At 43.1% G+C, this 27,819-nt stretch overlaps 1 protein-coding gene across 4 annotated transcripts in view; it reads right to left on the bottom strand.

The window, feature by feature from the left end:
- Positions 1–27,819, bottom strand: part of TMEM266 (transmembrane protein 266) — a 131,931-nt gene that overhangs the window by 96,132 nt on the left and 7,980 nt on the right. The window contains exon 1 of one of the 4 annotated variants that reach the window (XM_057542077.1): positions 26,323–26,514. The exons of the other annotated variants lie outside the window; for them this stretch is intronic. The gene's annotated coding sequence lies outside the window, so the exon portion shown is untranslated. Of the gene's footprint in view, positions 1–26,322; positions 26,515–27,819 lie in introns of those variants that run through there. 4 annotated transcript variants of the gene reach the window in all.

Raw genomic sequence — 27,819 nt, 5'->3', positions numbered from 1 at the left:
GGGTAATTTAACAATATTTATCAAAATTATCTTAACGTGCACACTTTTTGGCCCAGTAATTCAACTGTTAGGGGATACACTTTAGAGAAATAATAAATGCATACACACATATACACATATAGAAGTTTGTTGAATTGTTATAATAGCACCATGCCTAGCACATAGTAGGTGCTCCACAAATACGTGTTGATAAGGAATCAATAAAACAATAAATTGAAAGCAATATCAATGTCTATCAATAGGAGATTAGTTAAATACATTAAGGAACTTCTATATTATGGGATTGTCATACAGCTATTGAAAAGGATGAAGTTGAATGGTTGCCTAGAGCTGAAGATTGGGAAGTACTGACTGCAAAGGGACATGAGGGAACTTTTGGGAATAATGGCAATATTCTAAATATTGTGGTGATGGTTCCAAGTGTGCATTTAAAATGGGTGCTTTTTATTGTTTATAAATAGTTCTTTCACCAATGTGGTTGATTTTTTTTTTAAATGGATGAAGGTGTACTATTCTCATTAACATGGAAAGTTGTCTGCAATATAACATTAAGTAAAAAGGTTACAAAATGACAAATAGATGATGATCCCACTTACATAATATATAGAGAAAATATGTGTGTGACAGGGTGTGGAATAGGACTTTTCCTGTTGTCTCAGAGTTTTGCAGATGCCCAAAAGTTGAGGACAAAGATGGTAAGTACTCACATTTTCTAAAGAGAGATGTCAGACCATATATTTGGAACATACTAACAGATGGTCAAGCTGGTCCAGTAACTACTACTCCTGACAGCCTGCAGGAGAAAAGGCAAGAAAAACCCATGCCAGGCTCCCAGGCTGGCTGGGGCATGGGAGATGGCCAGGTGGGGACAGAGAGCATTGGTAGGGGCAACCTGCCCTTAACCACCAGGCTAAGCAAGGATGTGGCGTCAGTCAAGGATCTTAGTAAAAATTAAACTCAATAGTTTAAGCAGAGTATGCATTTTTAAAGGATGCTGAATGCCAGGTGGGTCAGAGAGCCAGGCATCAAAACTCTATGGTCAGGAACAGTGACTGGACCCTGGCGCTGCTCCAGCAAAAGCATCGCTGATGCCACTGCACCACACCAACATCCTCTCCTTCTCAGCTTCCAAATCCTAGGTCCCAGCTCCCATCTGATTGGCAGAGATAGACCACACTGCTGTATCCTGGCTGCAAGGGAGGCTACCACCTTGCATGGGGGGTGGACTCAACATGGGAATTTCCCCAGATCTAGAAAGGCCACTAAAAGGATGCAAGATGATCACAAATATGGCAAGTGCCCTCTACAGTTATAGATTCCAGGGGACATCTTGACAGGACTCCACCCAAGAAGGCCAGAGGGGTTCCAGGGGGACAGTGTCGAAAGCAGGAACTGAAGGTAGCCCTCCAAAGTTAGGCAAGTATCCAGTGGAATAGTGCATGCAACTCCCCTACTGCCCCCAGAGGGGTTAGAGTGGGCAGAACACAGGAGGTGGGTTTCTAAGGAACTTACAAAAGCATCCCAGGATTAGGCTGAGTGAACTGGGGAGAAGGAGCAGAAGGGCTGATCCGCAGGTCAGGCTGTGTGGACTGGACGGAAGTTTTGATTTACGTGGGATATTTTAACACCTGAAAATGAGCCTGTCCTAAATCCTAAAAGTGACTAGAAAAGCTAAGGCATCTTCCCACATTCATGTCAGGTGATGGGAAGCGAGAGACAGCAGAATATGTTGGAAGGACTTATCGCTTGATTGTTCCTATCACCTCCATTCATCTAAAAGGTCCAGATGCTGTATCCAAAATTATTAACAGATAGGGAGGTAGGGAGGTAGGGAAGTGGTAATCTTGAGGAGAGGTCTTGTTTCTCAGTGCTTTTTGCTCATGAGCATCTTTTGTTTTTTTTAAAAAAAGGATAATCTAGATATGATGAACCTTGAAAACATTGTGATAGGTAAAAGAAGGCAGACACAAAAGGCCACATATTGTATGAGTCCATTTATATGAAATTTCCAGAACAGATAAATCTCTAGAGACAGAAAGCAGATAAGTGGTTGCCAGCGGCTGAGGAGAGAGGAATAGGGAATGAATGCTTAATGGATACAGGGTTTCCTTTCGGGGTTATGAAAATGTTCTGGAACTAAATAATAGTAATGGTTGCACAACATTGTGAATGCATTGTCAATAATGGTACGTTTCATGTTACGCGTATTCTACCACAATTTTAAAAACTGGGAAAGCAAAACAGAAAACCAACCAAAACAACAACAGAAATCTAGAAATACTGATTAACAAGGAAAGATGTTCACTGTAAGGTAATTTTAAAAAGTAGGCTTTAAAACTATGCTCATATTTGTAAAAAAAAAAAAAAAAGCCAATATAGTGTGATTTATATAATGTGATCTGAAAGGATAGAGCCATAATGTTAACAGTAGTTATCTCTGGGTGGTGGGACTACAGGGAACTGTTTACTTTACATGTTTCTATATTGTCTAATTTTCCTTAATAATGAACTAAATCTACTTTTAAACTAAAAAACATACATAAGGTAAAAACTGATAAGTGTATACAAGAGATACAGGTAAAGGGATATGGGAATTCAGAGGCTGAAGAGACAGCTTCCAACTTCCTGGGTTCTTGACACTTCCTCAAAGTAGTCTTCTGACAAGTATCCTTACCTCCAGGCTTCTTTTCTCAGACACATCTTATATGCTGCTACCACATGACTCTTCTGAAGCACAGCTGGGGTTTGATTGGTCCCCGCTGCTTACTGAACATGGTCTCAATTCCTTGGCCTGTGATTCAGAGGCTGCCACCAACTGGCCATAACCTTTTAAGCCATTCCTCATCCTCTTCATGTACTATGGTCCAGACACCTTGTGCAGACACCACTTTTCCCAGGGCACAGACACATGCACACACATTATCCACCTCCCTGCCTCTGCTTATGGAATTCTCTCTGCATGGAACATGGATTCCCCTATTCCACAAGCCCCAACCATAATACCTGCTCTCCCATCCAACCTTCTACAACCCAGTGTCACTGCTTCCACCTGAAGACAGTGGGGGGGAAGGGCATCTCTCTCCCAACCATTGTAATGGTACCTCACTCAGTGCATGAATCACTTTTCTATCTTGTGTTATTGTGGTTTAGGCTCCTGTACCATCTACTCTAGACTACAAGCTCACTAAGGTCAGGGTTCATATTAGCAAATTAAAAAAATATCTCAAAGCACTTGAAAAGATGCTCAACATCGCTAATTGTTAGAGAAATACAAATCAAAACTACAATGAGGTACCACCTCACACTGGTCAGAATGGCCATTATCAAAGTCTACAAACAATAAATGCCGAGAGGGTGTGGAGAAAAGGGAACCATCCTACACTGTTGCTGGGAATGTAAATTGATACAACCACTTTGGAGAACAGTATGGAGGTTCCTTAAAAAACTAAAAATAGGGCTTCCCTGGTGGCGCAGTGGTTGAGAATCTGCCTGCCAGTGCAGGGGACACGGGTTCGAGCCCCGGTCCGGGAAGATCCCACATGCCAAGGAGCAACTGGGCCCGTGAGCCACAATTACTGAGCCTGCGCGTCTGGAGCCTGTGCTCCGCAACGAGAGAGGCCGCGACAGTGAGAGGCCCGCGCACCGCGATGAAGAGTGGTCCCCACTCGCCGCAACTGGAGAAAGCCCTCGCACAGAGACGAAGACTCAACACAGTCATAAATAAATAAATAAAAAGAACGTGAATTTCTTTAAAAAAAAAAAAAAAAAAAAAAAAAACTAAAAGTAGAACTACCATATGATCCAGCAATCCCACTCCTGGGCATATATCTGGAGAAAACCATAATCCGAAAAGATACATGCACCCCAATGTTCACTGCAGCACTATTAACAATAGCCAAGACGTGGAAGCAACCTAAATGTCCATCGACAGAGGAATGGACAAAGAAAATGTGGTACATATATACAATGGAATATTACTCAGCCATAAAAAAGAATGACATCATGCCATTTGTAGCAACATGGATGGAGATCATCATACTAAGTGAAATAAGTCAGACAGAGAAAGACAAATATCATATCACTTATATGTGGAATCTAAAAAGATGATACAAATGAACTTATTTACAAAATAGAAATAGACTTACAGACTTTGAAAACAAACTTAAGGTTACCAAAGGGGAAAGGGGGTGGCAAGGATAAATTAGGAGATTGGGATTAACATATACACACTAATATACATAAAATAGATAAATAACAAGGTCCTACTGTATAGCACAAGGAACTCTACTCAGTATTGTGTGATAAGCTATATGGGAAAAGAATCTGAAAAAGAATGGATATATGTATAACTGAATCACTTTGCTGTATACCTGAAACTAACACAACACTGTAAATCATCTATACCCCAATATAAAATAAAAATTAAATTAAACCTTTATAAATAAAAGAAAAATCTCTCAGGCACATTTCTATGTGCCAGATTTAGTTCAGCAGCTTTTCTAAAGGCAGAAAAATAATTCAGGGCGCTTAGATGGCCCCCATGAGTATGCTTTCTGCATTCAAAAAGTATTCCTCAGGGACTTCCCTGGCGGTCCAGTGGTTAGCACTCCGTGCTTCCAGTGCAGGGGGTGCGGGTTTGATCCCTGGTTGGGGAACTAGGATCCCACATGTTGCACGGGGCAGCAAAAAAAAAAAAAAAAAGTATTCCTCAGTAACCCATAAAACTCGAGGACAATTCTCAAAGCAAGTCAATGCTTTGATGCGGGCAGCTTGTGGAGGGGCCGTCAGCAGTGAATGTGCAAGATCATCTTTGCACCTAAGGAGAACCATGGATGAGCAATTACCCAGCAACTGATCTCCCCTTGGAATTCAGTAGCACATTTAAAAAAATTTAATAGACTTTATTTTTTAGAGCAGTTTTAAAGTTTACAGAAAAATTGAAAGTACAGAGCATTCCCATGTGACCACCTCCCCACCCCCTCCATAGCTTCCAACAGTATATCTGTTGCAATTGATGAACCAGTATTGATACTTTATTGTTAGGGTTCAGTCTTTGTGCTGGACACTCTCTGGGTTTTGACAGATTCAAAATATCATGTGTCCACCATGACAGTACCATACAGAACAGATCCACTGCCCGAAAAATCCCCCCCACCAATATCCGACAACAACTGCTCTTTTTGCTGTGTCTATAGTTTTGCCTTTTCCAGAAAGTCATATAGGTGGAATCATACAGTATGTAACCTTTTCAGTGTAACCATATCACTTAGTAAGATGCATTTAAGGTTCCTCCATGTCTTTTTGTGGCTTGATAGCTCATGTGCTTCTATTGCTGATTAAGTTCCATTGTCTGGGTACACCTCAGTTTGTTTATCCATTCACCTATCGAAGGACATCTTAGATTCTTCCAGTTTTTGGCAATAATGAGTAAAATTGCCATAAACATTCGTGTGCAGGTTTTTGTGTGAACATAGTTTTCAACTCCTTTGGGTATATACTTAGGAGTGTGCTGGCTGGATCATGTGGTTGAGAGTATGTTTATTTTTGTAAGAAACTGACAAACTGTCTTCCAAAGTGGCTTCACCATGCTGCACTCCCTGCAGCAATGAATGAGAGTTCCTGTTGCTCTGTAGCCTCACCGGTGTTCGGTGTTGTCAGTGTTTTTGGATTTTAACCATTCTAAGAGGTGAGTAGTGGCATCTCGTTTTAATTTGCCATTCCTTCATGACATATGATGTGTAGCATCTTTTCATCTCCTTATTTGACATCAGCATAGCTGCTTTGGTGAGGTATCTGATGTTTGGCTCTTTTGTCCACTTTTCAACTGGGTTGTTTATTTTCTTGTTACTAGGTTTTAAGAGTTCTTTGTATAATATGGACACAAGTCCTTTATTAGATATGTGTTTTACAAATGTTTCCTCCAAGTTTGTGGCTTATCTTTTCATTACATATTGTTTTCTACCTTTATGAAAATAAGTACCACAGCACACAGACAGACAGACTGGGGCCATCTTTGACCTCCAGCATTTATTGGGCAACTCCATTCGGCCCCCCAGGTCTATGGGCTTATGCTTGGTCCTGTGTGTGCCCTGAACAGACCTCGATTCACTGGGGTCAAAAGAAAAACTAATTTTTAAGTCAAATAGAAAAAGCTGCCATTGCCACTTTTGAAGTGTGCCAGGAAGTGTGTAAATCATTGCTAAGCATGTGGAGTCTTTTAATATGTTTAACTATTGCGGCTGCATCTTTTTTGACCTTCATTTGCACATTTATTCAACAAACGTTAGAGCCCTTGGAAAAACTCGGTGCTGGGCCTGGGTCCTTGCTTCCAAAGCAGCCTCACTGCCTCTGCCCCATGCCCTGGGCACCACATAATGAGCTGAGCCCACAGCCTTCCCTCTGTATCCGCGGACTGTGTTCAGAAAGACTCCGAGCCTCTGCACCTCTGCTAACTCCCAAACTACAAGTTTCCACTTCCATCCTCACCTTGCCCTGCAGGTCTGGTACCTGCTGAGGTCTTCCTAGTTCCAACCTGGGCTCCACCTCACTGTGCCTCTGATCCCAGGAACACCTGGTACCAAGACCCTCCAAGGCACAGGCCCAGGTACATGGGCTTTCACAGCTCATGTGGCCTCTCAGAGGGGACTTCAAGGGAGATACATAGAATAAGATGCATCCTTGCTTCTAACAGTCTAATTGGAAGAAAAGGATATTAATACAAAGTAGTCTGTGATAAGTGCCAACAAATTCTGCAGATAGCAAATACAGTTGGTAAGTATAGTTAAAATTTAGGAGACTTGTACTGTGAGTTTAATTAATCTCTCCCCCCCTTAGTTTTCTCACCAAAATCCTAGCTTTTCCGAGTGTGGTCCCTAGACCAGTAGCAGCATTGACATCCCCTGAGAGCTTGTTAGAAATGCAGATTCTCAGCTTCCCTGGTGGCGCAGTGGTTGAGAATTTGCCTGCCAATGCAGGGGACACGGGTTCGAGCCCTGGTCTGGGAAGATCCCACATGCCGTGGAGCAACTGGGCCCGTGAGCCACAATTACTGAGCCTGCGCGTCTGGGGCCTGTGCTCCGCAGCAAGAGAGGCCGCAATAGTGAGAGGCCCGCTCACGGCGATAAAGAGTGGCCCCCGCTTGCCACAACTAGAGAAAGCCCTCGCACGGAAACGAAGACCCAACACAGCCAAAATTAATTAATTAATTAAAAAAAAAAAAAAAGAAATGCAGATTCTCATCTCATCCCAGACCTACTGAATCAGAAATCTGCATCTTAACAAGATTCCCAGGACACTTGTAGGACATTACAGTTTGAAGAGCAGTAGGATGTATGCTGTTTAAATTCCCTTTCAGTTCTAAGCTTCTACAATGTGTGACCTTTACTATGCCCTGATCAGGAAGGAGGCTGCTAGGAGTTCCCTGGCAGGATGCTGACTGGCTGGGCCTGAAGTGAGCCCGAGGGGGCCTCCCTAACCAGGCCCCAGGGCAGCCATCCAGGCACGACAGGCAGCTGCTGGCGGCTAGTCAGTGTGACCCTCTTGTAAATTCGTGCTGCCCTCCAGCCAAGGAAACAGCGCAAGTTGTCACGATGGAGCGTGACCCGAGATGAAAGCTGCGGGTGGTGCCCACGTGCAGTGAGCTTTGCCGGTTCATGCGGCTTCACTTGGAGACCTGGAGTCCTGGTCACGGAGCAGGCTCAGCTGCTCTGCCCGTCCTTTGGGCTGCTGGGTAGGTGGAGTTAAGGGGAGAGAAGGGAATTGCAAGGAAGATTTATGGCGAGTTCTGAGGCTGTGGAGATGGGGAAGAAAATGCCTGCTAAAATCTGTCCCTGCAAATACAAAGAAAGCTTCAGATATCAAATTCCCATGCTTTTTCAGCGTTGATCATCTGCATGACAGAAGGACACAGAACAAAAGCAGTGCAGTGGGAACCAGCAATGTGGGTTCTAGCTCCTGACTTCCTTCTTTTGATTGATTTGGACAAGTCTCCCCGCATTTCTCAATTTCCACATCTGTCAAGTGAGACCAGATTCGCTCATTCAAGTATTTGAGCTCCTAGGATGAACCTGACACTGGGGCTAGGTGCTGAGAACACACGTGATATTTATGGAGTTGACAGTTTGGATCATTTTCTAAAGAAACTTCCAGCTTAAATATTCTATTTTAAGGACAGGATTTGGACCGAGACCTGGGTTCAAATTTGAGCTTTGTGACTTAGCAGCTGGGTACAAGCAACCTCTTAAATCTCAGTTTTCTCATCTAGAAAATGGGATAACAGTTCCTCTTTCATATGGTTGCTGTGAGGGTTGGACAGTAGGTGTGAAACACTTCACAAGGAGGACTCAATGCAGTCACTTAGTAGGCATCTACCACGTGCCCTGCATGAACTACACACTCTAGTGTAGCTAGCCCAAACTAAGATGTTCTGGCCATGCAAAATACACACTGGACACTGAAGACCTAGTATGAATAAAATCATTTTTATATTGATCACACGTTGGAATGATAATATTCCAGATATATTGGTTATATAAAATATATTAAAATTAATTTCACCAGTTTCTTTTAACTCTTTGTACGTGCCCCTAGAAAATTTTACAATTGCGTATGTAGCTTACATTTCTATTGGACAGTGCTGGTCTCAGAGAAACAAAAGCACACTCTGCTGTCCTTGTGCTCTGTTAGCTTACACTGTGATGGGGAGATGGTATTTACATGTGAATCCATACCCAAGAGAACCCCAGTGCGGTGCAGAAGCACAGGATTGTGAAAAAGTAGAAAGGAAGGGGGAATCAGGCGGCCTGGGGTGGCTATGGCAAGTTTTCAGGAGGAGCTCAGGTGAGTACGGTGTGGGTAGGCAGAGGGCACCCCTGGAGGGATGCACAGACTGTGAGTGAGCTTCTTCAGGGAAGGGCCTATGATTCTCCCACCATGCCTTGCATATGACTGATGACTGTTTGTTCTTTGCAGGGGTCAGGGGTGGTGGGCTGAAGAGGAACACAGGAACCATGCAGAGGGAGAGTGAATACAGAGGGCTTGCTTGTGAAGAGGCTGGACCCTCAGAACTGGGGGGCTGTGCACCCGGGAACAAGTAGGAGCGAGGTTGGCTAGACAGGGTGGCAGCTTAGCATTGAGGCAGTGGATGGCGAGGCCATCTCTGATCTTTCCCGGGTGTCCAGGGCTCATGCTCTCGCGTGTAATCCTTCCCTAGTCGCAGGGTGACTGTAATGACAGACCACTGACAAATAGACCAAAACTTGCATGCCTGAGGGAGCACTGTCTTGTAATCTGAGCATCTCGGCAGGCCAAGTATTTATTTCAGCACATCCATTCATCTTTCATCCATTCAAACATTTCCTGAGCCCCTACCTGGTATCCAGATCCGACACCAGATATGGGGGCCACAGAGATAACTGAGACACCATCTCTGCCATCCCCTTGAGCAGGGGTTGGCAAACTATGGCCCGTAGGCAAAATCTAGCCCACTGCCTGCTTTAGTAAATAGCATTTTACTGGAACACAGTCACGCCCAACCTTTTATATATTGTCTGACTGCTTTTGTGCTACAATTTGTGCAGAATGAATAGTGTGACAGAGATCAAACAGCCCACAAAGCCAAAATATTCACTATCTGGCCCTTTGCAGAAAGTGTTTACTGACCCCTGTCTTCGAGCAACACCCATGTAAGCAAATAATGATAATGTGACACGACCAGATTTCTGGGAGAAGGATGAGCACTGCTGAAAAGAAAGGGAAGGAGGTATCAGAGGCGCTGATGCTCAAGCTGTGCCTTGCAGGACCATGGGTTGGCTGGGCAGACAAGGGAGTAGAGAAATGGAAAGGACCCTCTTATGAGAAAAAGCTGCATATGTGAACACACAGAGGCAAACAGGGCAAATTCTGGAAGTTGGCTCTGGCAGGGCCACAGACTTTTTCTTTTTTTTTAAAGATAGATTTTATTCATTAAAAAATTTTTTTTGTTTATTTATTTTTGGCTGTGTTGGGTCTTCGTTGCTGCACGCGGGCTTTCTCTAGTTGCGGTGAGCGGGGGCTACTCTTCCTTGTGGTGTGTGGGCCTCTCATTGCAGTGGCTTCTCTTGTGGAGCACGGGCTCTAGAGCGCAGGCTCAGTAGTTGTGGCGCACAGGCTTAGTTGCTCCGTGGCATGTGGGATCTTCCCGGACCAGGGCTAGAACCCATGTCCCCTGCATTGGCAGGCAGATTCTTAACCACAGCACCACCAGGGAAGCCCAGGACCACAGACTTTAAGCAAGCCCTTGGTGCAGCCTGGCAACCCCACATCCATCCCCTAATCCCACCACTCTCGTGCTTTCCTGGATGACTACTCGATGCCTTCCTCTCTCTCCTCACACCTCCAATGCCTCTGTTCACACTCAGCTGATGAACTCCTTACTGCCCTGGGGGAACTGAGGCAATCACAGGAGAACCTCCACATGCTCCCCAGCCTCCCTCTTACCTGCCGCCTTGCCACCAACTCTGCCCTCCCTCCATCCTCCAGATGAATTGTTCATATCTAACCAAAGACCATCCTACCGCTGGGGATTAGATCCCGTCGGCTCTTCCTTACGCAAGGCATGGTTTTCTCAATCGTCTCTTGCATCATCAATTTCTCCTTCTCCATTGGATTAATCCCAAGTGCTTCAAACATGCTATACTCCTCCTCTCGTCCTGAAAATTTCCCTTAACATCATAAGCCACTGCCTATTTCTCTGCTCCTTCACAGCACATTCACCTGAAAAGGTGTGTGCATGTGCTGCCTCCAATTCCTCTCTCCTCATTGCCTCTGGAATCTATCTTCCCTCTCTCCTCATTGTCTCTGGAATCTATCTTCACTCAAGCTTTTGCCTCCATCTCCTCAAAACTGCTCTCACTGAGGTCACTGATGACCTACTTGTTGTTAAATCTACTGGTCAATTCTTCCAAACAGGCTTTTTTTTTTTTTTGGCCACACCACATGGCATGCGGGATCTTAGTTCCCCACCCAGGGATTGAACCTCTGTCCCCTGCAGTGGAAGTGCAGAGTCCTAACCACTGGACTGCCAGGGAAGTGCCTCTACGGGTCAATTCTTGATTGTCAGTCTACCTGGCCTAATAAATGCATTTGACCTCTTCTGCAATACACTTTCTTTACTGGCATCTAGGAATCTATCCTTTCCTGGGTTTTCCTCCTCCTGTACAGGCCACTCTTCCTCATCTTGCCAACAGATAAATGCTCACTTTTCTCCATTTACTCCCCTGGGAATCTCATCCAGACATATAAGCACTGCCCAACGAGCTTGCTGTGATGATGGAAATGTTCTATACCTGTGCTGCCCAGTATGGTAGCCCCTGCTCACATTTGGCTATTGAGAACTTGAACTGTGGCTAGAGCGCTTGAGGAACTGAATTTTAAATGTTATTCAATTTTAATTTATGTTAAATTTAAAAAGCCATTCGTAGATAGTGGCTACCATACTGGACAGTGCAGGTCTATTTGCTGATGACTCCCAAATACATCTTTACCCTCAACTGTTCCCCTTAATTCCAGACTCGTGGATCCAACTGCTGACCAGACAACTGCACTTAGATGTCTCACCTGCCTCACCACAGCCTTTCCCGTCTCTGTGAACAACAACCCCATCCTTCCAGTTGCTCAGGACAAAAAGCCTTGGGGTCATCCCTGACTCCTTCCTTTCATGCCCCACATCCAACCTGTCCGCAAATCTGCCAGTTCTGCCTTCAAGATACATCCCAAAACTTAACACTTCTCACCACCTCTCTACTCTGGCCCACGCCCCCCGTCATCTCTCAGCTGGATTACTGCAATAGACAGCTCACCTGTCCCCCTGCTTTCTCCTTCGCCTGTCCTTCACCCAGCAGAAACCCTTTTAAAACCCAAGGCAGATACATCACCCCGCTGCTCACCACCTCCAGCAGCTCCCTGCCCTGGCTGCCCAGTGACGGCCCTCAAGGTTCTGTCCCCTGCCCCCCGGAGCCCCTGCAACTTCTACCTGTCTCCTCTGTGCTCACCTCTCCAGCCATGCTAGCTTCGTTCTTCAAACGCGTCAAGCACACTCCCCGCTCTGGGCCTCTTCTCTGTCTGGGATGCTCTTCCCTGAGACGTCCCAGGGCTTGTACTCTCACCTCCTTCAGGTCTTTTCTCAAATGCCACCTTACTAACAAGGTCTTTCTGGACCACCCTAATTCAAATAACACGCTCTGCCCACATTTCCTATCTCCTCTACCGGCTTTATTCTTTTCACAGCACATCTCACCATCTGTATAATATACTATATGATTAATATTTATTTATTAAGTACCTCCCCCACTAGAACATAAGCTCCTTGAGAGCAGGGATTTTGTGTCTCTCTCATTTCCCACGGTATCCTCAGCATCCAGAACAACAGGTGCTCAAGAAGTATTTATTGAATGAATGAAGTATAAGTGGCGATGGGCAGAGGAAGGTGCAGAGGCTTGGGAGGCAGATGGCTCATGAAGAGGCTGGGGGGACACGACCCTCGGGGACTGGGCATGGATGGAGAGTCACCAGAGGTCGCCAGATCACCTTGCCCCTCTAGCCAGGTGGCTTCTTTATCCTCCCAGCACTGCTCCCAGAACTGCTGACCTCCTGCCAGCCCCCATCTTCATGGAGTAGAAGACACACCCCCGCTTCCACCCAAGGAACCTGGCTCTTTGTTTACCACGCTAGTAGCGGGAGCGGTTCCCGAGTGCCTCCAAAGGGGAGGTGGTCTCTGAAGAAGAGTACCTGCTCGTGACCCTGCTCCTACCTCACCTGAAGTGGGCAGCTGCCCAGGGCTGGGGGGGCTACCTGCCTTCGGGCTGCCTTCCCACTGCTCCGGCTGGCTGTCAGAGGGGAGCGGAGTCTGTGTGTGACAAAGGGATGCAGGGAGGGATGTCTGCTCTATGTGGGTCTGAGGCTGGAATTCCAGCCTTTTCTGGGTTCTGACGAGACATTTTGCAATTGGTGTGGCCTGCAATTGCAAAGTGTCAGGGCATTTTCACACTGGAAGAGCCCGTGGACATCCCCTAGGCACTAGTCTGACCACCTCACCTCATAGGTAAAGAAACCGAGGCCCAGGGTCCTGCCCAAAGTCACTCAGTGAGTTAGTATCTGAGCCAGGACTGGAATCTGGGTCCGCCTCCTGCATCTCTTCAACACATGGTGCTGCCTGGATAACAGTGTCCTTTGGATCCATTTCCCTTGGCCCCTCTTTCAGACCAGGCCTGGTGGTTTCAACAAAATGCTGATTCCCGAGTCTGGCCCGGGTTGTGTCATCACAGCCTGGGTAAGGAGCATCCTCCTTTGGGCCTTGACCTCTGTGCCTGTACGTAAGGGTCTGACCCTGATCCTCACATGCTCTGATGCAAATTAGAGGACTACTGTAGTTGTCATGGCAACTCAGAAGTGCTTTTTCGTCAGGTACTTCAGCTGCTTGGCATCCCTCAGCGAGATGGTTTGCTAGGTCTCAGCTCTGTCACCGACCAACTATGTTATCCTGGGAAAGTCACTAATTCATCCATTTATCCACCCATCCATCATTCACTGACATCCAAACAGAATCTGTGCCAGCTTAAAATATCACATACAAAGCATGACCATAAGAGAAAAATAAAAGCTCAAAACCGTGTTCAGGTAGAAATAGAGAGAGATTACAGGGGGTTAAAAAAAAAAAAAAACCCAAGCTAAGCATTGAACATGTATTGCTTTGGTAATTAGGAAAAAAACCCTTAAGAACCTAAGCTGATACAGCTATTACAATTTAACTGTAGGTTTTCAAGTCCTTTCTGCTCCCTGGCCTTAGTTTCCTCATCTGTAAAATGATGGGGTTGGACGTAATGATCTAAGGTTCATTTCAGCGTTGTCATTTTGTGACTTTGCTCTTACAGAAGAATGGGGCAGAGTGTCCACTCCACACCTCTCTCTCTTCCCATCTCCCTCTTCCCCAGTGGCAGCACAATGACTGACACACAGACATACTTAAGCTACATTTTCCAAGTTCCCCAAATTGAAGGAAATGGACACGACCTGGTGCTAACAGAAGCCACTCATCCAGTTCATTCAATATTTACTGAGCATATACCATAGGCAGGGCATGGTGCCAAGGCTATGGTGATCAGTCAGATAAATCTGACAAAGATGCTGTCCTCAAGGCATTTTTAAAGGCAGCTGTAGTAAAGTCAGAAGTAGTGGGTTCTAATCAACTATACTCCAATAAAAAATTTAAAAAACAAAACAAAAAAATTAATAGAAAAAATAAAGAAGTAGTGGGCTCTAAAGAAGGCAGAGACAGAGACAAAACCCTACAGGAGCTCAGAGGATTGAAAGCCCATTTTTTACTAAAGAAATTAGGGAAGCTTTGGGAGGAAACTTTTAAACATGGTCTTGGAGGAAGGGTAGGAGTTTTAAATGATGAAACTAATCCATGCACATAGTAATAACAATTCAAATGGTACACAGGTATATAATATGACAGAAAGTAAAAGTTTTCCTCTCAGCCTCCCACCCCCCAGTCCTAACCTGCAGAGGCAACCACCTCAGGTTACTTTTTAAAATGTATGTTTCCTGTGTGCTGCATCGATTTGGGTCAGTATCTCCTGCCCCTCCAGGATGTGTGATGAAGTCATTGGCCTGGGCACTTCTCTCGGCCTCTCCTGAGGAGACAGGACAGTGGAGTGTATGTAGAGCCAGATGGCTCTGGAGCCAGACGGCTGGGGTGCTAATCTCATTGCTTCCATTTTCTAGCTGTGTGACGCTGGGCAGGTTACTTAGCCTCTCTGTACTTCAGTTTCCTTATCTGGAAAATGGATATAAAAATAGCACCTAACTCATAGCTTTGTTATGAATTCAATAACCTATAGTAGGCTTAGGATAGGGACTGGGACATAGTGGAGAGTCAATAAATGTTAGCTATCAAATTACTAATACCCTTCTCCACATTCCAACTTCTGATTAGCTGATTGATTGATTACCAATGCTTCTTTACATGTCAAGGTTTAAATCATTCAGAGCGTGTCTTGGAGCTACATGAATTTTCGCATGCTTTGCAAATTGCTCATAAATTGCATCTAAAACTTGTAGAGCAATAAGCAACATTTATATTTATGATTATATCCACTGCAGAATCAGTTAGTGTGATTAAATCAGGACAGAAAGGGATGTAACACTATTTCTATCCAAGTTGCTGGATGGAAAAAGTTCAAGTATATAGGTTTGTTTTTCTTTTCTTGTATGCCATCAAGTTGCTCAAAATCATTCTATACTTTAGTATGCTTCGTGCTTAGTCCAGACGTCTTCCACAGGTTTTTCTTCATACTTCTGAAGTTTCTCACTGCCTTTTTTCTTATAGAAAGTAGATATATATGTCTTCTTCACCTTATGGTAAGATCATCAAGATTTCTAATTTTCCTGTTAAATGGTCAATTTTGGACACATTACTCTATGGATCTGCTGCACAACTGTTATACTGGCTTGGCTCCATTTTTTCCGCCTCAGATCCCATGTCCTCCTCTTTGCTGAATTCCTTTTACTTATGCTGGAGTTACACCCTCAAGAAATTTTCCTGAGTAAAATTATGTGGAAAGGAAATGTTCTGAGTATTTGCATGCCTGAACGTCACATTTTACATTATGCTTTTTCTAATTTTTCTCCTCCTACTTCAACACTATGTTTTCCACCCCTGCCCTCCAATAAAAATGATCTTGATATGTTAGTCAGGGGCCTCCTAACTACCAAACACAATGGACACCTTTAGTCCTAAAACTTTCTGTGAAATTTGACATTGCTGACGACCCTCTGATTCTTAAAACTCTTTATTCTCTTGGTTTTGGGGAATCTTTGTTCTTTGCCTTCCTTTCTCTTTTTATTTCCTTTAAAGTTTTTCCTTCTCTTCATAACCCTTCAATGCTGATATTCTTTGATGCTCCATCTCTGCCCACTGATGATCTCTTCTACATGGGCTTTCTGAAAAGGCTCATCTAACACCAGGACTTCAGCCACCATCTCTGTGTTGAAACAGAGCTCTAACTAAACTCTGCATAATAATTTCAAAATTAGTACGTCTAAGGAGACAAAAGACCTGTATGCAGAAAACTATAAGACACTGATGAAAAAAATTAAAGATGATACAAACAGATGGAGAGATATACTATGTTCTTGGAGTGGAAGAATCAACATTGTGAAAATGACTATACCATCCAAAGCAATCTATAGATTCAATGCAATTCCTATCAAACTACCAATGGCATTTTTCACAGAACTAGAACAAAAAATTTCACAATTTGTATGGAAACACAAAAGACCCTGAATAGCCAAAGCAATCTTGAGAAAGAAAAACAGAGCTGGAGGAATCAGGCTCCTGGACTTCAGACTATACTACAAAGCTACAGTAGTCAATACAGTATGGTACTGGCACAAAAACAGAAATATAGATCAATGGAACAGGATAGAAAGCCCAGAGATCAACCCACACACATATGGTCACCTTATCTTTGATAAAGGAGGCAAGAATATACAATGGAGAAAAGACAGCCTCTTCAATAAGTGGTGCTGGGAAAACTGGACAGCTACATATAAAAGAATGAAATTAGAACAGTCCCTAACACCATACACAAAAATAGACTCCAAATGGATTAAAGACCTAAATGTAAGACCAGATACTATAAAACTCTTAGAGGAAAACATAGGCAGAACACTCTATGACACAAATCACAGCAAGATCCTTTTTGACCCACCGCCTAGAGAAATGGAAATAAAAACAAAAATAAACAAATGGGACCTAATGAAACTTAAAAGCTTTTGCACAGCAAAGGAAAACATAAATAAGATGAAAATACAACCCTCAGAATGGGAGAAAATACTTGCAAATGAAGCAACTGACAAAGGATTAATCTCCAAAATTAACAAGCAGCTCATGCAGCTCAATATCAAAAAAACAAACCACCCAATCCAAAAATGGGCAGAAGACCTAAATCGACATTTCTCCAAAGAACATATACAGATTGCCAACAGACACATGAAAGGATGCTCAACATCACTAATCATTGGAGAAATGCAAATCAAAACTACAATGAGGTATCACCTCACACCAGTCAGAATGGCCATCATCAAAAAATCTACAAACAGTAAATGCTGGAGAGGGTGTGGAGAAAAGGGAACCCTCTTGCACTGCTGGTGGGAATGTAAATTGATACAGCCACTACGGAGAACAGTATGGAGGTTCCTTAAAAAACTAAAAGTAGAACTACCGTATGACTCAGCAATCCTGCTACTGGGCATATATCCTGAGAAAACCATAATTCAAAAAGAGTCATGTACCACAATGCTCATTGCAGCTCTATTTACAATAGCCAGGACATGGAAGCAACCTAAGTGTCCATCACAGATGAATGGATAAAGAAGATGTGGCACATATATACAATGGAATATTACTCAGCCATAAAAAGAAACGAAATTGAATTATTTGCAGTGAGGTGGATGGACCTAGAGTCTGTCATACAGAGTGAAGTAAGTCAGAAAGAGAAAAACAAATACCGTATGCTAACACATATATACGGAATCTAAAAAAAAAAAAAAAAGTTTCTGAAGAACCTAAGGGCAGGATAGGAATAAAGATGCAGACGTAGAGAATGGACTTGAGGACATGGTGAGGGGGAAGGGTAGGCTGGGACGAAGTGAGAGAGTGGCATGGACTTATATACACTACAAAATGTAAAATAGATAGCTAGTGGGAAGCAGCCACATAGCACAGGGAGATCAGCTCGGTGCTTTGTGACCACCTAGATGGGTGGGATAGGGAGGGTGGGAGGGAGACGCAAGAGGGAGGAGATATGGGGATATATGTATATGTATAGCTGATTCACTTTGTTATAAAGCAGAAACTAACACCCCATTGTAAAGCAATTATACTCCAATAAAGATGTTAAAAAAAAATTAGTATGTCTAAATCTTTTTTTTTTTTTTTTGGCTATGCTGCACAGCTTGTGGGATCTTAGCTCCCCGACCAGGGATCGAACCCGTGCCCTTGGCAGTGAAAGCGCTGAGTCGTAACCACTGGACTGCCAGGGAATTGCCAAGTATGTCTAAATCTTAATCATTAGTTTACCTCCATTCAAAGGCTGCTTCCATTCTTGTGGTTTTAATTTGGGATCTTGGAGTCACCATTGACCCAAATCTCCCTATTTAAGAACTGTGCTGTCATCCTCAACCTCTCCCTCTTTCATATCTCCCAACCAGTTGCCTAATCTGTTCAAGTCTATATCAGAAATATCTCTGGAATTTCATCATCTTCCCTATTCTCACTGCTACCTTAATTCGAATCTTCATCATTTCTCACTTGAATTACGGAAACAGCCCCCTAACTGGCCCCTCTGCCCCCAGCCTCCTCCCAGTCTCTCTATCCTTCATTCAGCTAGTTACCTTCCAAAATTTGTGTGTGTGTGTGATCATACCTTTCCTCTGTTTAAGACCCCAGCTGGCTCCCTACTGCTTATATATATAGAACAATGCTTAAACTCTTTAGGATTATACAAAATACTTTGCAATTTACCTCTCCACATTTACATTTCCAACCCTCCTCTCACCCTTCACCCCCACATTTTCTACATACACTTCAGCCATAGAAATCTCTGAGGATCCCATCCTTCCCTAGACTTTCCCCTTCATGGCTCTATGCGTTCTTATTTACTGTTTCATTCCTAACTTTTTCAGGCTCAGTTGTCCTTCCACATTCCCAGAGAACCCTGCTAATAACTTTTTAGCATACAATATTGTTGAGGTCTATTTTCCTCTTCCTCTGTGGCTATGCTGTCAACTCCTGGGAAGCCAGGCCTGTGTTACACTTACTGGTATCATCAGCACCCAGCACAGATCTAACCATGAGAAGATGCTTCAATTTGATGTCAAGGGAAGAAAAGAAGGCAAAACCTCAGTGAATGAGTATGTTCAGGAGCAGGAAGGGGAACCATGGTAAAGGTTGCGTGAGGGTAATAAGGACCCTATAGAGTCACAAAGGCCTAGGGGAGAGAATTTCAAGGAGAAGGAGATGGTCAATAATGTCAAATGCTGCAGGGAGGTTGAAGATGAGGCTGGGAATAGGTCACGGTATCTGGAGACTTGGAGGTCTCTGGCCACTTTCAGGAAAAAGCATTCCAGTAGCATGAGGAAGGAGCTGATGAGATTTGAAGGGCTTAGGAGAGAGGAAGTGGTGTGGAAGCAGTTCTTTTCTGACCTGACTGCTACAGCATTTGACATCAACCCTGCCTATTTATTGAATCACTTTCCCCTTCTTTGGCTTCTATGAGGCACATTTTTACATCTCCTCAGATTCCTTCATGGGCTCCTTGTTCTCTAATGCCCTTTAAATGTCAAGGTTTCCAAGGTTCTGTTTTTAGATCTTGTCTCTGCTCCCATTCATGATGATTTCAATGATGCCTACCTCTTGGCGACCCCACATCCTTATCTCCAGCCTTGGAATATCCCCAGGCTTCAGACCCATATTTAACTCCACCTGTTGGATGTGTAGATGCCCCAGGGGCACAACAAGCTCACATTTCTGGAACTCAACTCATCTCCCACCACCAAAAACCTCCCTCGAAAACTTGCTTCCCAATTTTCACCAACTATACCTACCTACCAAAGGGTACAACCCAAAGTTTTCTTAACTCTTTCCTCTTATCACTTTTTAAGTTTTGTTATTCCTATCACCTTCATTTTATACACTAAAAATGAACCATCAGAAAGAGAAATCAAGAAAGCAATCCCATTTACAATCACATCAGAAAGAATGAAATGCCTAGGAATAAATATAACTAAGGAGGTAAAAGACTTGTACTCAGAAAAACTATAAGACATTGATGAAAGAAATCAAAGATGACACAAACAAATGGAAAGACTTACTGTGCTCATGGATTGGAAGAATTAATATTGTTAAAATGAACATACCACTCAAGGCAATCTACAGATTCAATGCAATCCCTATTAAAATGCCAATGGCATTTTTTCACAGAACTAGAATAATTCTAAAATTTGTATAGAAACACAAAAGACCCTGAATAGCCAAAACAGTCTTAAGAAAGAAGACAAAGCTGGAGGTATCACACTCCCTGATTTCAAACTACAAATCTACAGTAATCAAAACTATATGGTACTGGCATAAAAACAGACACATAGATCAATGGAACAGAATAGACAGCCCAGAAATGAACCCACACTTATATGGTCAATCCATCTATGACAAAGGAGGCAAGAATATTCAATGGGGAAAAGACAGCCTCTTCAATAAACGGTATTAGGAAAACTGGGCAACTACATGCAAAAGAATCAGACTGACTACTCTCTTACACCATATACAAGAATAAATTCAAAATGAATTAAAGACTTAAATGTAAGACCTGGGCAACTTCCCTGGCAGTCCAGTGGTTAAGACTCTGTGCTTCCAATGCAAGGGGTGTGTGTTCAATCCCTGGTCAGGGAACTAAGACCCCACATGCCGTGTGGCAAAAAATAAATAAATAAAAGATCACCATAGAAAAAGACATGAAACCATGAAACTTCTAGAAGAAAGCATAGGCAATATGCTCTTTGACATCAGTCTTAGCAATACTTTTTTGGATGTCTCCTCAGGCAAGGGAAACAAAAGCAAAAATAATCAAATAGGACTACATCAAACTAAAAAGCTTTTGCACACTGAAGGAAACTATTAACAAAATGAAAAGGCTGCCTACTGAATGGGAGAAGATATCTGCAAATGATATATCTGATAAGGGGTTAATATCCAAAATACACAAAGAACTTACACAACCCAACATCTAGAAGACAAAAAACCCGATTAAAAAATGGTCAGAGGAGTTGAATAGACATTTTTCCAAAGAAGACATACAGATGGTCAAAAGACACATGAAAAGATGCTCAACATCACTAATCATCACGGAAATGCAAATCAAAACCACAATGAGAGATATCACCTCACACCTGTCAGAATGGCCATTAACAAGAAGACAAGAGATGACAAGTGTTGGTGAGGATGTGGAAAAAGGGAACCCTTGTGCACTGTTGGTGGTAATGTAAATTGGTGCAGCTACTCTGGAAACCAGTATGGAGGCCCCTTAAAAAACTGAAAATAGAACTACCATACAATCAAGCAATTCCACTCCTGGGTATTTATCCAAAGAAAATGAAAAGATATATGCACCCCTATGTTAATTATAGCATTATTAACAATAGCCAAGATATGGAAGCAATCTAAGTGCCCATCAACAGAAAAATGGATGAAGAAGTGGTGATACACAGATTTATAGATACACACACACACATACATACACACAATGGAGTATTACCTGGCCATAAAAAAGAATGAAATCTTGCCATTTGTGACAACATGGATGGACCTAGAGGTGCTAAGTGAAATAATACAGACAGAGAAAGACAATACTGTATGATTTCACTTACATATGGAATTTAAAAAACAAAGTAAATGAACAACATAACTAAATAACAGAGGCACTGATACGGAGAACTAACAGGTGGTTGCGAGGGGAGGGGGTTGAGGGGAGAAGAGAAAAAAAATCCTATCACCTCAATAATCCAGAAATGTATCCCCTCTTTTTCCAAACCCACAGCTTAAATCCCAGCCCTAAAAATTTTCAGCTGCATTGTTACAATCTCCCCAATTCAATTCTCAATCCCTCTTCCAGCATTCTCCAACTGCTTCCAAAGAAGTCTTTTTCCTCTAGTACTTAAAAAAATGGATGCATAATTTACACACAATAAAACACACAAATTATAAGTGTAAAGTTTGATGGGTTTGAACAGAACCACCACCCAAATCAAGATATACAACATTTCTGTAGTCTCAGAAAGTTCCCTTGTGATTCTTTTCAATCAAGCCCCTGATACCCAGAGGCACCTGATATCCTGATTTCTATTACATAGATTAGTTTTGCCTGTTCTGGAACTGTATATAAATGGAATCACATGGTATGGATTATCTTGTGTCTGGATTCTTTAGTCAACACAGTGTCTGTGAGAGTCATCTAGGTTATTGCATTTTCACTAGTTTGTTCCTTTATATTGCTGAGTAGTATCCAACTGTATGGATATACCACAACTTATTTTTCTGTTCATCTGTTGATGAAAAATTGAGTTGTTTCTAGTTTTGGCTCTTATGAAAAAAGCTGTCATGAACATTTTTGTGTAAGTCTTTTTTGGACATATATTTTCAATTTTAGATAAATATGCAGGAGTAGAATCGCCAGTTCACAGGATAGGTGTATGTTAAATTTTATAAGAAACTGCCAAACGGCTTTCCAATATGGCTCTAGTATTTTATAATTCCACCAGCCATGTCTGAGAGTTCCAGTTGCCAAAACAAGTCTTTTTCAAATGCAAATCTGTCATACTATTTTCCTACTTAAAGACCATCTCTGGCTCTCTCCACATATGTTCACATTCCAAAGGAAATAGGCAAGGCTCTCCATTATCTGCGTCCCAATTGTCCAGCTTCACCTCTTGCTACTTCTCCACATGTTTCCTTCACTCCAGTCATACTAACCTCACTCAGTTCCCTCAACTCATGAAGTTCTTTCACTTCTTTAAGTCCTTCCCTCTGTCACATTTGCATAGCGAATGCCTACTCATCTTTTCAGAGCTATGTGCTGATTACGTCACACCTGTACCCACACCCTTGTGAGTTAATTGCTGCTATTCTGTGCTCCCTTAACATACAGGATATAACTCCATTAGAATACTCTGCTCAAAGCACTAGAACACATTATTTTCTACTTGCTACCCGACTAGCTCCTGGAAGACACTACTACCACTGTTTAATGATGGTCTACCACCATACAGACACTATATTAGCTGCTGTGCATAGAATGAGTAATAACAGTCATGGTCCCTGCTCCCCTAGAGCTTAGGGTAGGGTGAAAAAGAAAGCCAAGTAATCACACTCACAAATGCAGAATTAGAAACTGAGTTAAGTGGTCTGAACACAGGGAGTGATGAGTCTATGAATATGTAAAAGAAGAATCTGTCCTAAATAGGGTGGGGAGGGGGCATGGAAGGTTTCCCTGAGCAAATAATGCTGGAATCTAAAGGAGACACAGGAATTAATCAGGTGAAGTGTGTTCCTCCTTATTGTGGGAGAGAACCTGAGACTGTTCAGGAAACTGAAATTAAGCTGGCGGAGGTTTGAGAACAGAGACTAATGGGCCCCGTGTGAGGGAAAAGAGTTGGGCAAGGGCCAGACCTGAAGCTGCTCACATCTGGCCACCATCCTGCTCAAGACAGAGCAGCAGGAGACCTGGTTAGCAGGAGATCCTCTGCCGACAGCCATGACGGCTGCCCACTGTCCATCACTGTACCCAGCACAGGGTCATGTGAAACAGACATTTGTGAATTAGTCAATTTTAGAAGTGTTCAAGAAGTTTGACAGCTAATGGAAAGAGAGATTACGTGTATCCTGAGTGGGCTGCAAAGTTGGGGGAAGAGTGTTTTTAAGCAAAGGCACAAGTTGGGTTTGTTGACGGAATACAGCCAACAGAGGTAAAGGGATGAAATATGTAAATACAGTTCTGCCATAGGTGGAAAGGATGGAATCACGAATACAGAGATTATTAGTTTTGAAAAGGAAGAATAATTCTTCCTTTGAGGTAAGAGAAAAGGGCAGGAAAATGGGGAAAGATCTAGAGAAAAGACACTAACTCTTGGCAGTTATTACAGTCACGTGGTTCACTGGACATTTTCCTGAATCTGCATGGTGCTATCAGACAATCACTTTTTGTCAGCTGTGTCATGGATTCTGCCCATAATCATGGTAGCAGATTTATGGACTGGTGACTGTGCAACCAGCACAATGCTGGGAGTTTTCACATACATTTGCCATCTCACTAAATTTTCATAATTTTTCAAAGTATATAGTTTTAGGCCCAATTTACAGATAAATTACAATTTACAGAACTTGGGTTCAAGGAGGTTAAAAACCTTTCCTGGATCTACACTGTCAGTGAGTGGATGACCTGGAATTGGAACTCAAGTCCTGTGGCAACTTGGGAGCCACAGAACTTGAGTTCTTTTCCCTTCTCACTGGTTTCAGATGTTTTGCTCCAATACAGCTGTAGCCTAGGCACAGTGCAAGGTGGGAGAGGCAGTTTTTGCCTATAGGGTCGGTTTAATTTGCATAATGTGCCCTCCAGGGTCTCGTATGAGTGAATGAGGAATATGAAGACAGTTTGGGAGGCTAGAATGTAACACTCTGGCATAGAACACATTGTCTTCTTATTGAGATGGGAAGGATCAGAAAAAAACCAACACTGGAGTACATCACAGGTTAACCTAACTAAAGATGAGGTCAATAACTTCTCCACAGAGTCCCATGGAGTCCAAGAGTGCCACGGAGACATGCCTTCATGTGACCTTTTGAGCTCGGGGCACAAATGCCAAGATGTCAGTAACTTGGGTGATAACCAGAGTGACTATGGGTGGGGCAGCCCTTAGAAGACAAATCTATCCCAATAGGAGAAAAAGAGCCTTTGGAATAATTGCCAGAGTGTCCATGGAAAGCTACAAAGCTGTGAAGACCCTGCACCAGGAGACAGGTGTCCACACCCACAGAGAACAGCAGGTGATGTGGGAACTAGTTCCACCTGTAGAGAGCAGTACTGCTGGAGTGATCTGAATTAGAGGAGGGCAGGAGAGCCAGATGGGCAGGTTCCCCATTTGGAGAGGTGCCTTTAGGGATATTAACAGGAGACATCATTGTGTATCACTGCTGCCACCAGAGAGGGTGGTCTCTTGATCATTACCAAGTTTCCTTATACTATCTTACAGCCCATGCACTTACAAATTGGTATCTACTTAGTCTGTGCTGTAGTTGACTCATATTTATTTTAGCATAACCTAAGACTCATTCCAGCCCTGGCAGCTTTTCCAACTTGAGGAGATATAGTCAGTTGAATAGTGTCCCCACAAAATTCATGTCCACACAGAACCTCAGAATGTGATCTTATTTAGAAATCAGTCTTTGTCATTAGTTAAGATAAGGTTATACTGGAGTAGGGTAGGCCCTAATCCAATGAAAGCTTTCCTTATAAGAGACAGAAGAGGAGACAGAGAAGGCCAAGTGAAGACAGATGCAGAGATTGGAGTGATGAGGCTACAAGCCAAGGAAGACCTGAATCCACCAGAACTGGCAAAGAAGGACTCGCCCCTAGAGCTTTTGGAGGGAATGTAGCCCTGTTGACTCCTTGATCTTAGACTTATGGCCTCCAGAACTGGGAGAGAATGAATTTCTGTTCTTTTAAGCCACTCAGTTTGTTGTACTTTGTTACACCATCCCTAGGAAACAAATACAGGAGCTGAGGTCATTCTCCCTAAAGGGCATGTTAAGGAGCTCTCCAGCCCCCAGCAGCCCCTTAGGACACCCCTATATGTGAGTGCCAAGAAAAAATGTCTGCTGAATAAATGCATTTCCCAGATTTTAAATTGAGGGAGAAGCATGATGTCCCTGAGTTAGCATGGAGGGATCAACAATAACAGTAGATAGCATCTGGAAGACCCGAAGGCTGTCTATCAAAAAGTCTCATCGTGTGGCTTTAGCTGGCAAATTCAGTAAGTGTCAGGATGCGGCTTCTAGTTTTGTCAATCTCAAGGTTGAGTCAACCTTAGCATGATTAGCTAAATCATGCTAATCAAACTCCCAAGAAATAAAAACAAGGCTGCAAATGTATTGATCTGTATGTGTGTGAGAAAGAGAGAAAGCTTCTCTTTCAGGATCCAAAATGCTCAAGTTCACCAGCGGGGGCCCAGAGTCAGCCCACCTGGAAGCTGATCAGTGACTGTAAGTTGTATGGAATGAAAGCAAGGAGGCAGGGCACCACCCAGCAAGCAAAGAGGAAGGGACTCCATCCAGGCCACAGAGAGGCCCAGTGGCCTTCCCTGTACCACGACAGACCACAAAGTTCAGGCCCGCCTGTCTGCAGCATTCACTGCAAGTTTCTGGTTTTCTGGCTCCTCTTCTCCATGGTCTGGGGCCAACTGCCCCACTTCCACTCACACAGCTGTCCTCTAAACAGGGTGTTAAATGATTATGTTTAACTTGCTATATTACAGTTATGTCTGGACTTGCCTCCCTAAGATCACAAAGCAGGTAACCTTAACTAAAGTACTGGGTTCTTCCAAACCCACATTTACAATCTGTTTAATACCATAATAACTAACACCACCTGCATTAGTTTCCTGTAGCTACTATAACAAAGTACGACAAACTTGGTGGTATTCTTTTTAAAGAATAGAAATTTATTCTCTCACAGTTCTGGAGGCCAAAGGTCCAAAATCAGTGTGTCAGTAGGGCTGGGCTCCCTCTGAAGGCTCCGGGGGAGAATCTGGTCCTGGCCTCTTCCGGCTTCTGGTCACTCCAGGTGTTCCTTGGCTTGGGTCTCATCACTCCAATCTCTGCCTCCGTGGCCACACTGCCACGTCTTCTTCTCCGTGAGTCTCATACTGATAATCCAGAATTATCTCATCTCAAGATCCTTAACTTAATCACATCTTTTTCCAAATAAGTTAACATTTACAGGTTCTGGGGACTTAATGTGCGTATCTTTCGCAGTTGGGGGGATTTGGGGCCACCATTCGAGGCTTTTGAACACTGGACCTATCTATCTGTATTCATACATCTTCAGTGTCTCATACATGAATGAGATTGAAGAGCTAAATTAAGGCAATCTTATTTCTAAATTCTAAGGCACCTCACTACCGCTATATACCATCAATATCCCTCTGAAAGGTAATCTAGAATCTTGATATCATAGGCCTCTCAAGCACAGGCCAGTGTGAATGGGTTTCATGGGTTCATGATTCAATGTGAATTATCTCTGACATCTCTTCAGGCCAATCTGTCACTATAAACTGTAATTGCAATCAGCATTAAATTTGACTATGATATCAAATATCTGGCATGATTATCTTTTACTCTACCTCTTCAAATCCTTTCTACCTTTTAAGGCCCAGCTAACCCCCCGCCTTCCCAGGGCATGACATTTTCTTACCCTCCACACCTTCTCACAATCCTGCTTTCCTTTGAGGTCTTCCTACCCTGACCGTGGGAATCACTTGTGCCTGGGACTTGATAAACTCTTCCTGAGAGTTCCTTTCTCCAATTAGACTCGATGCATATAATATAGTCTATTGTTGGAATTTTGTTAAATAATTGTTGGTTGATGAATGTAAGGGGAACTAGTGATGGTTAAAGCACAGATCACACCAAAACAAGACTGTTCTCCATTGTGAAGCAGGAAAAAAAAACACCTGTTTGCTTGGAAGGTCCAAGAGAAGAGAGAATACTTGTTTTGAGTCAACTGATTTAGAAAATTAGATAATTATCTCCTGGAGGATGAGATGTTTAACATTCAGCTAAAAGGTAAAGTTCTTTTACATAAGTGGTAACTGTTAAGACAGGGAATGTGATTTTCTATCAAGAAATATGGCATAGATCTTTCAGGAAGGAAAGTTAGAGGACCCAAAGTGTCCTCCTCTCCTCCCAGACAGGATTTGGTGAAGCATCTGTGTAGACAAAATATAGCCCCAATTTCAAAACGTATGTGAATATCTGACAGAAGAACACTAAGAATCAGAAGCACTAAAAGGAAGGAGAATTGCATGATTCAGGAGTCCCCCCACATCATCAGTTAGACACAGACCCTGGTGACGGGAGCCGCATCCCAAGTACAAGCCATGACCTTCATGTTGCTAAACACAACACTCAGTTTCTCAGCCGCATTAGACACAACAGACCACTCATTCCTT

The sequence above is a fragment of the Balaenoptera acutorostrata genome, chromosome 3 (assembly GCF_949987535.1).
Source record: "Balaenoptera acutorostrata chromosome 3, mBalAcu1.1, whole genome shotgun sequence".
NCBI classification, from domain to species: domain Eukaryota; kingdom Metazoa; phylum Chordata; class Mammalia; order Artiodactyla; family Balaenopteridae; genus Balaenoptera; species Balaenoptera acutorostrata.
This window is presented reverse-complemented; position numbering and strand designations above follow the sequence as displayed.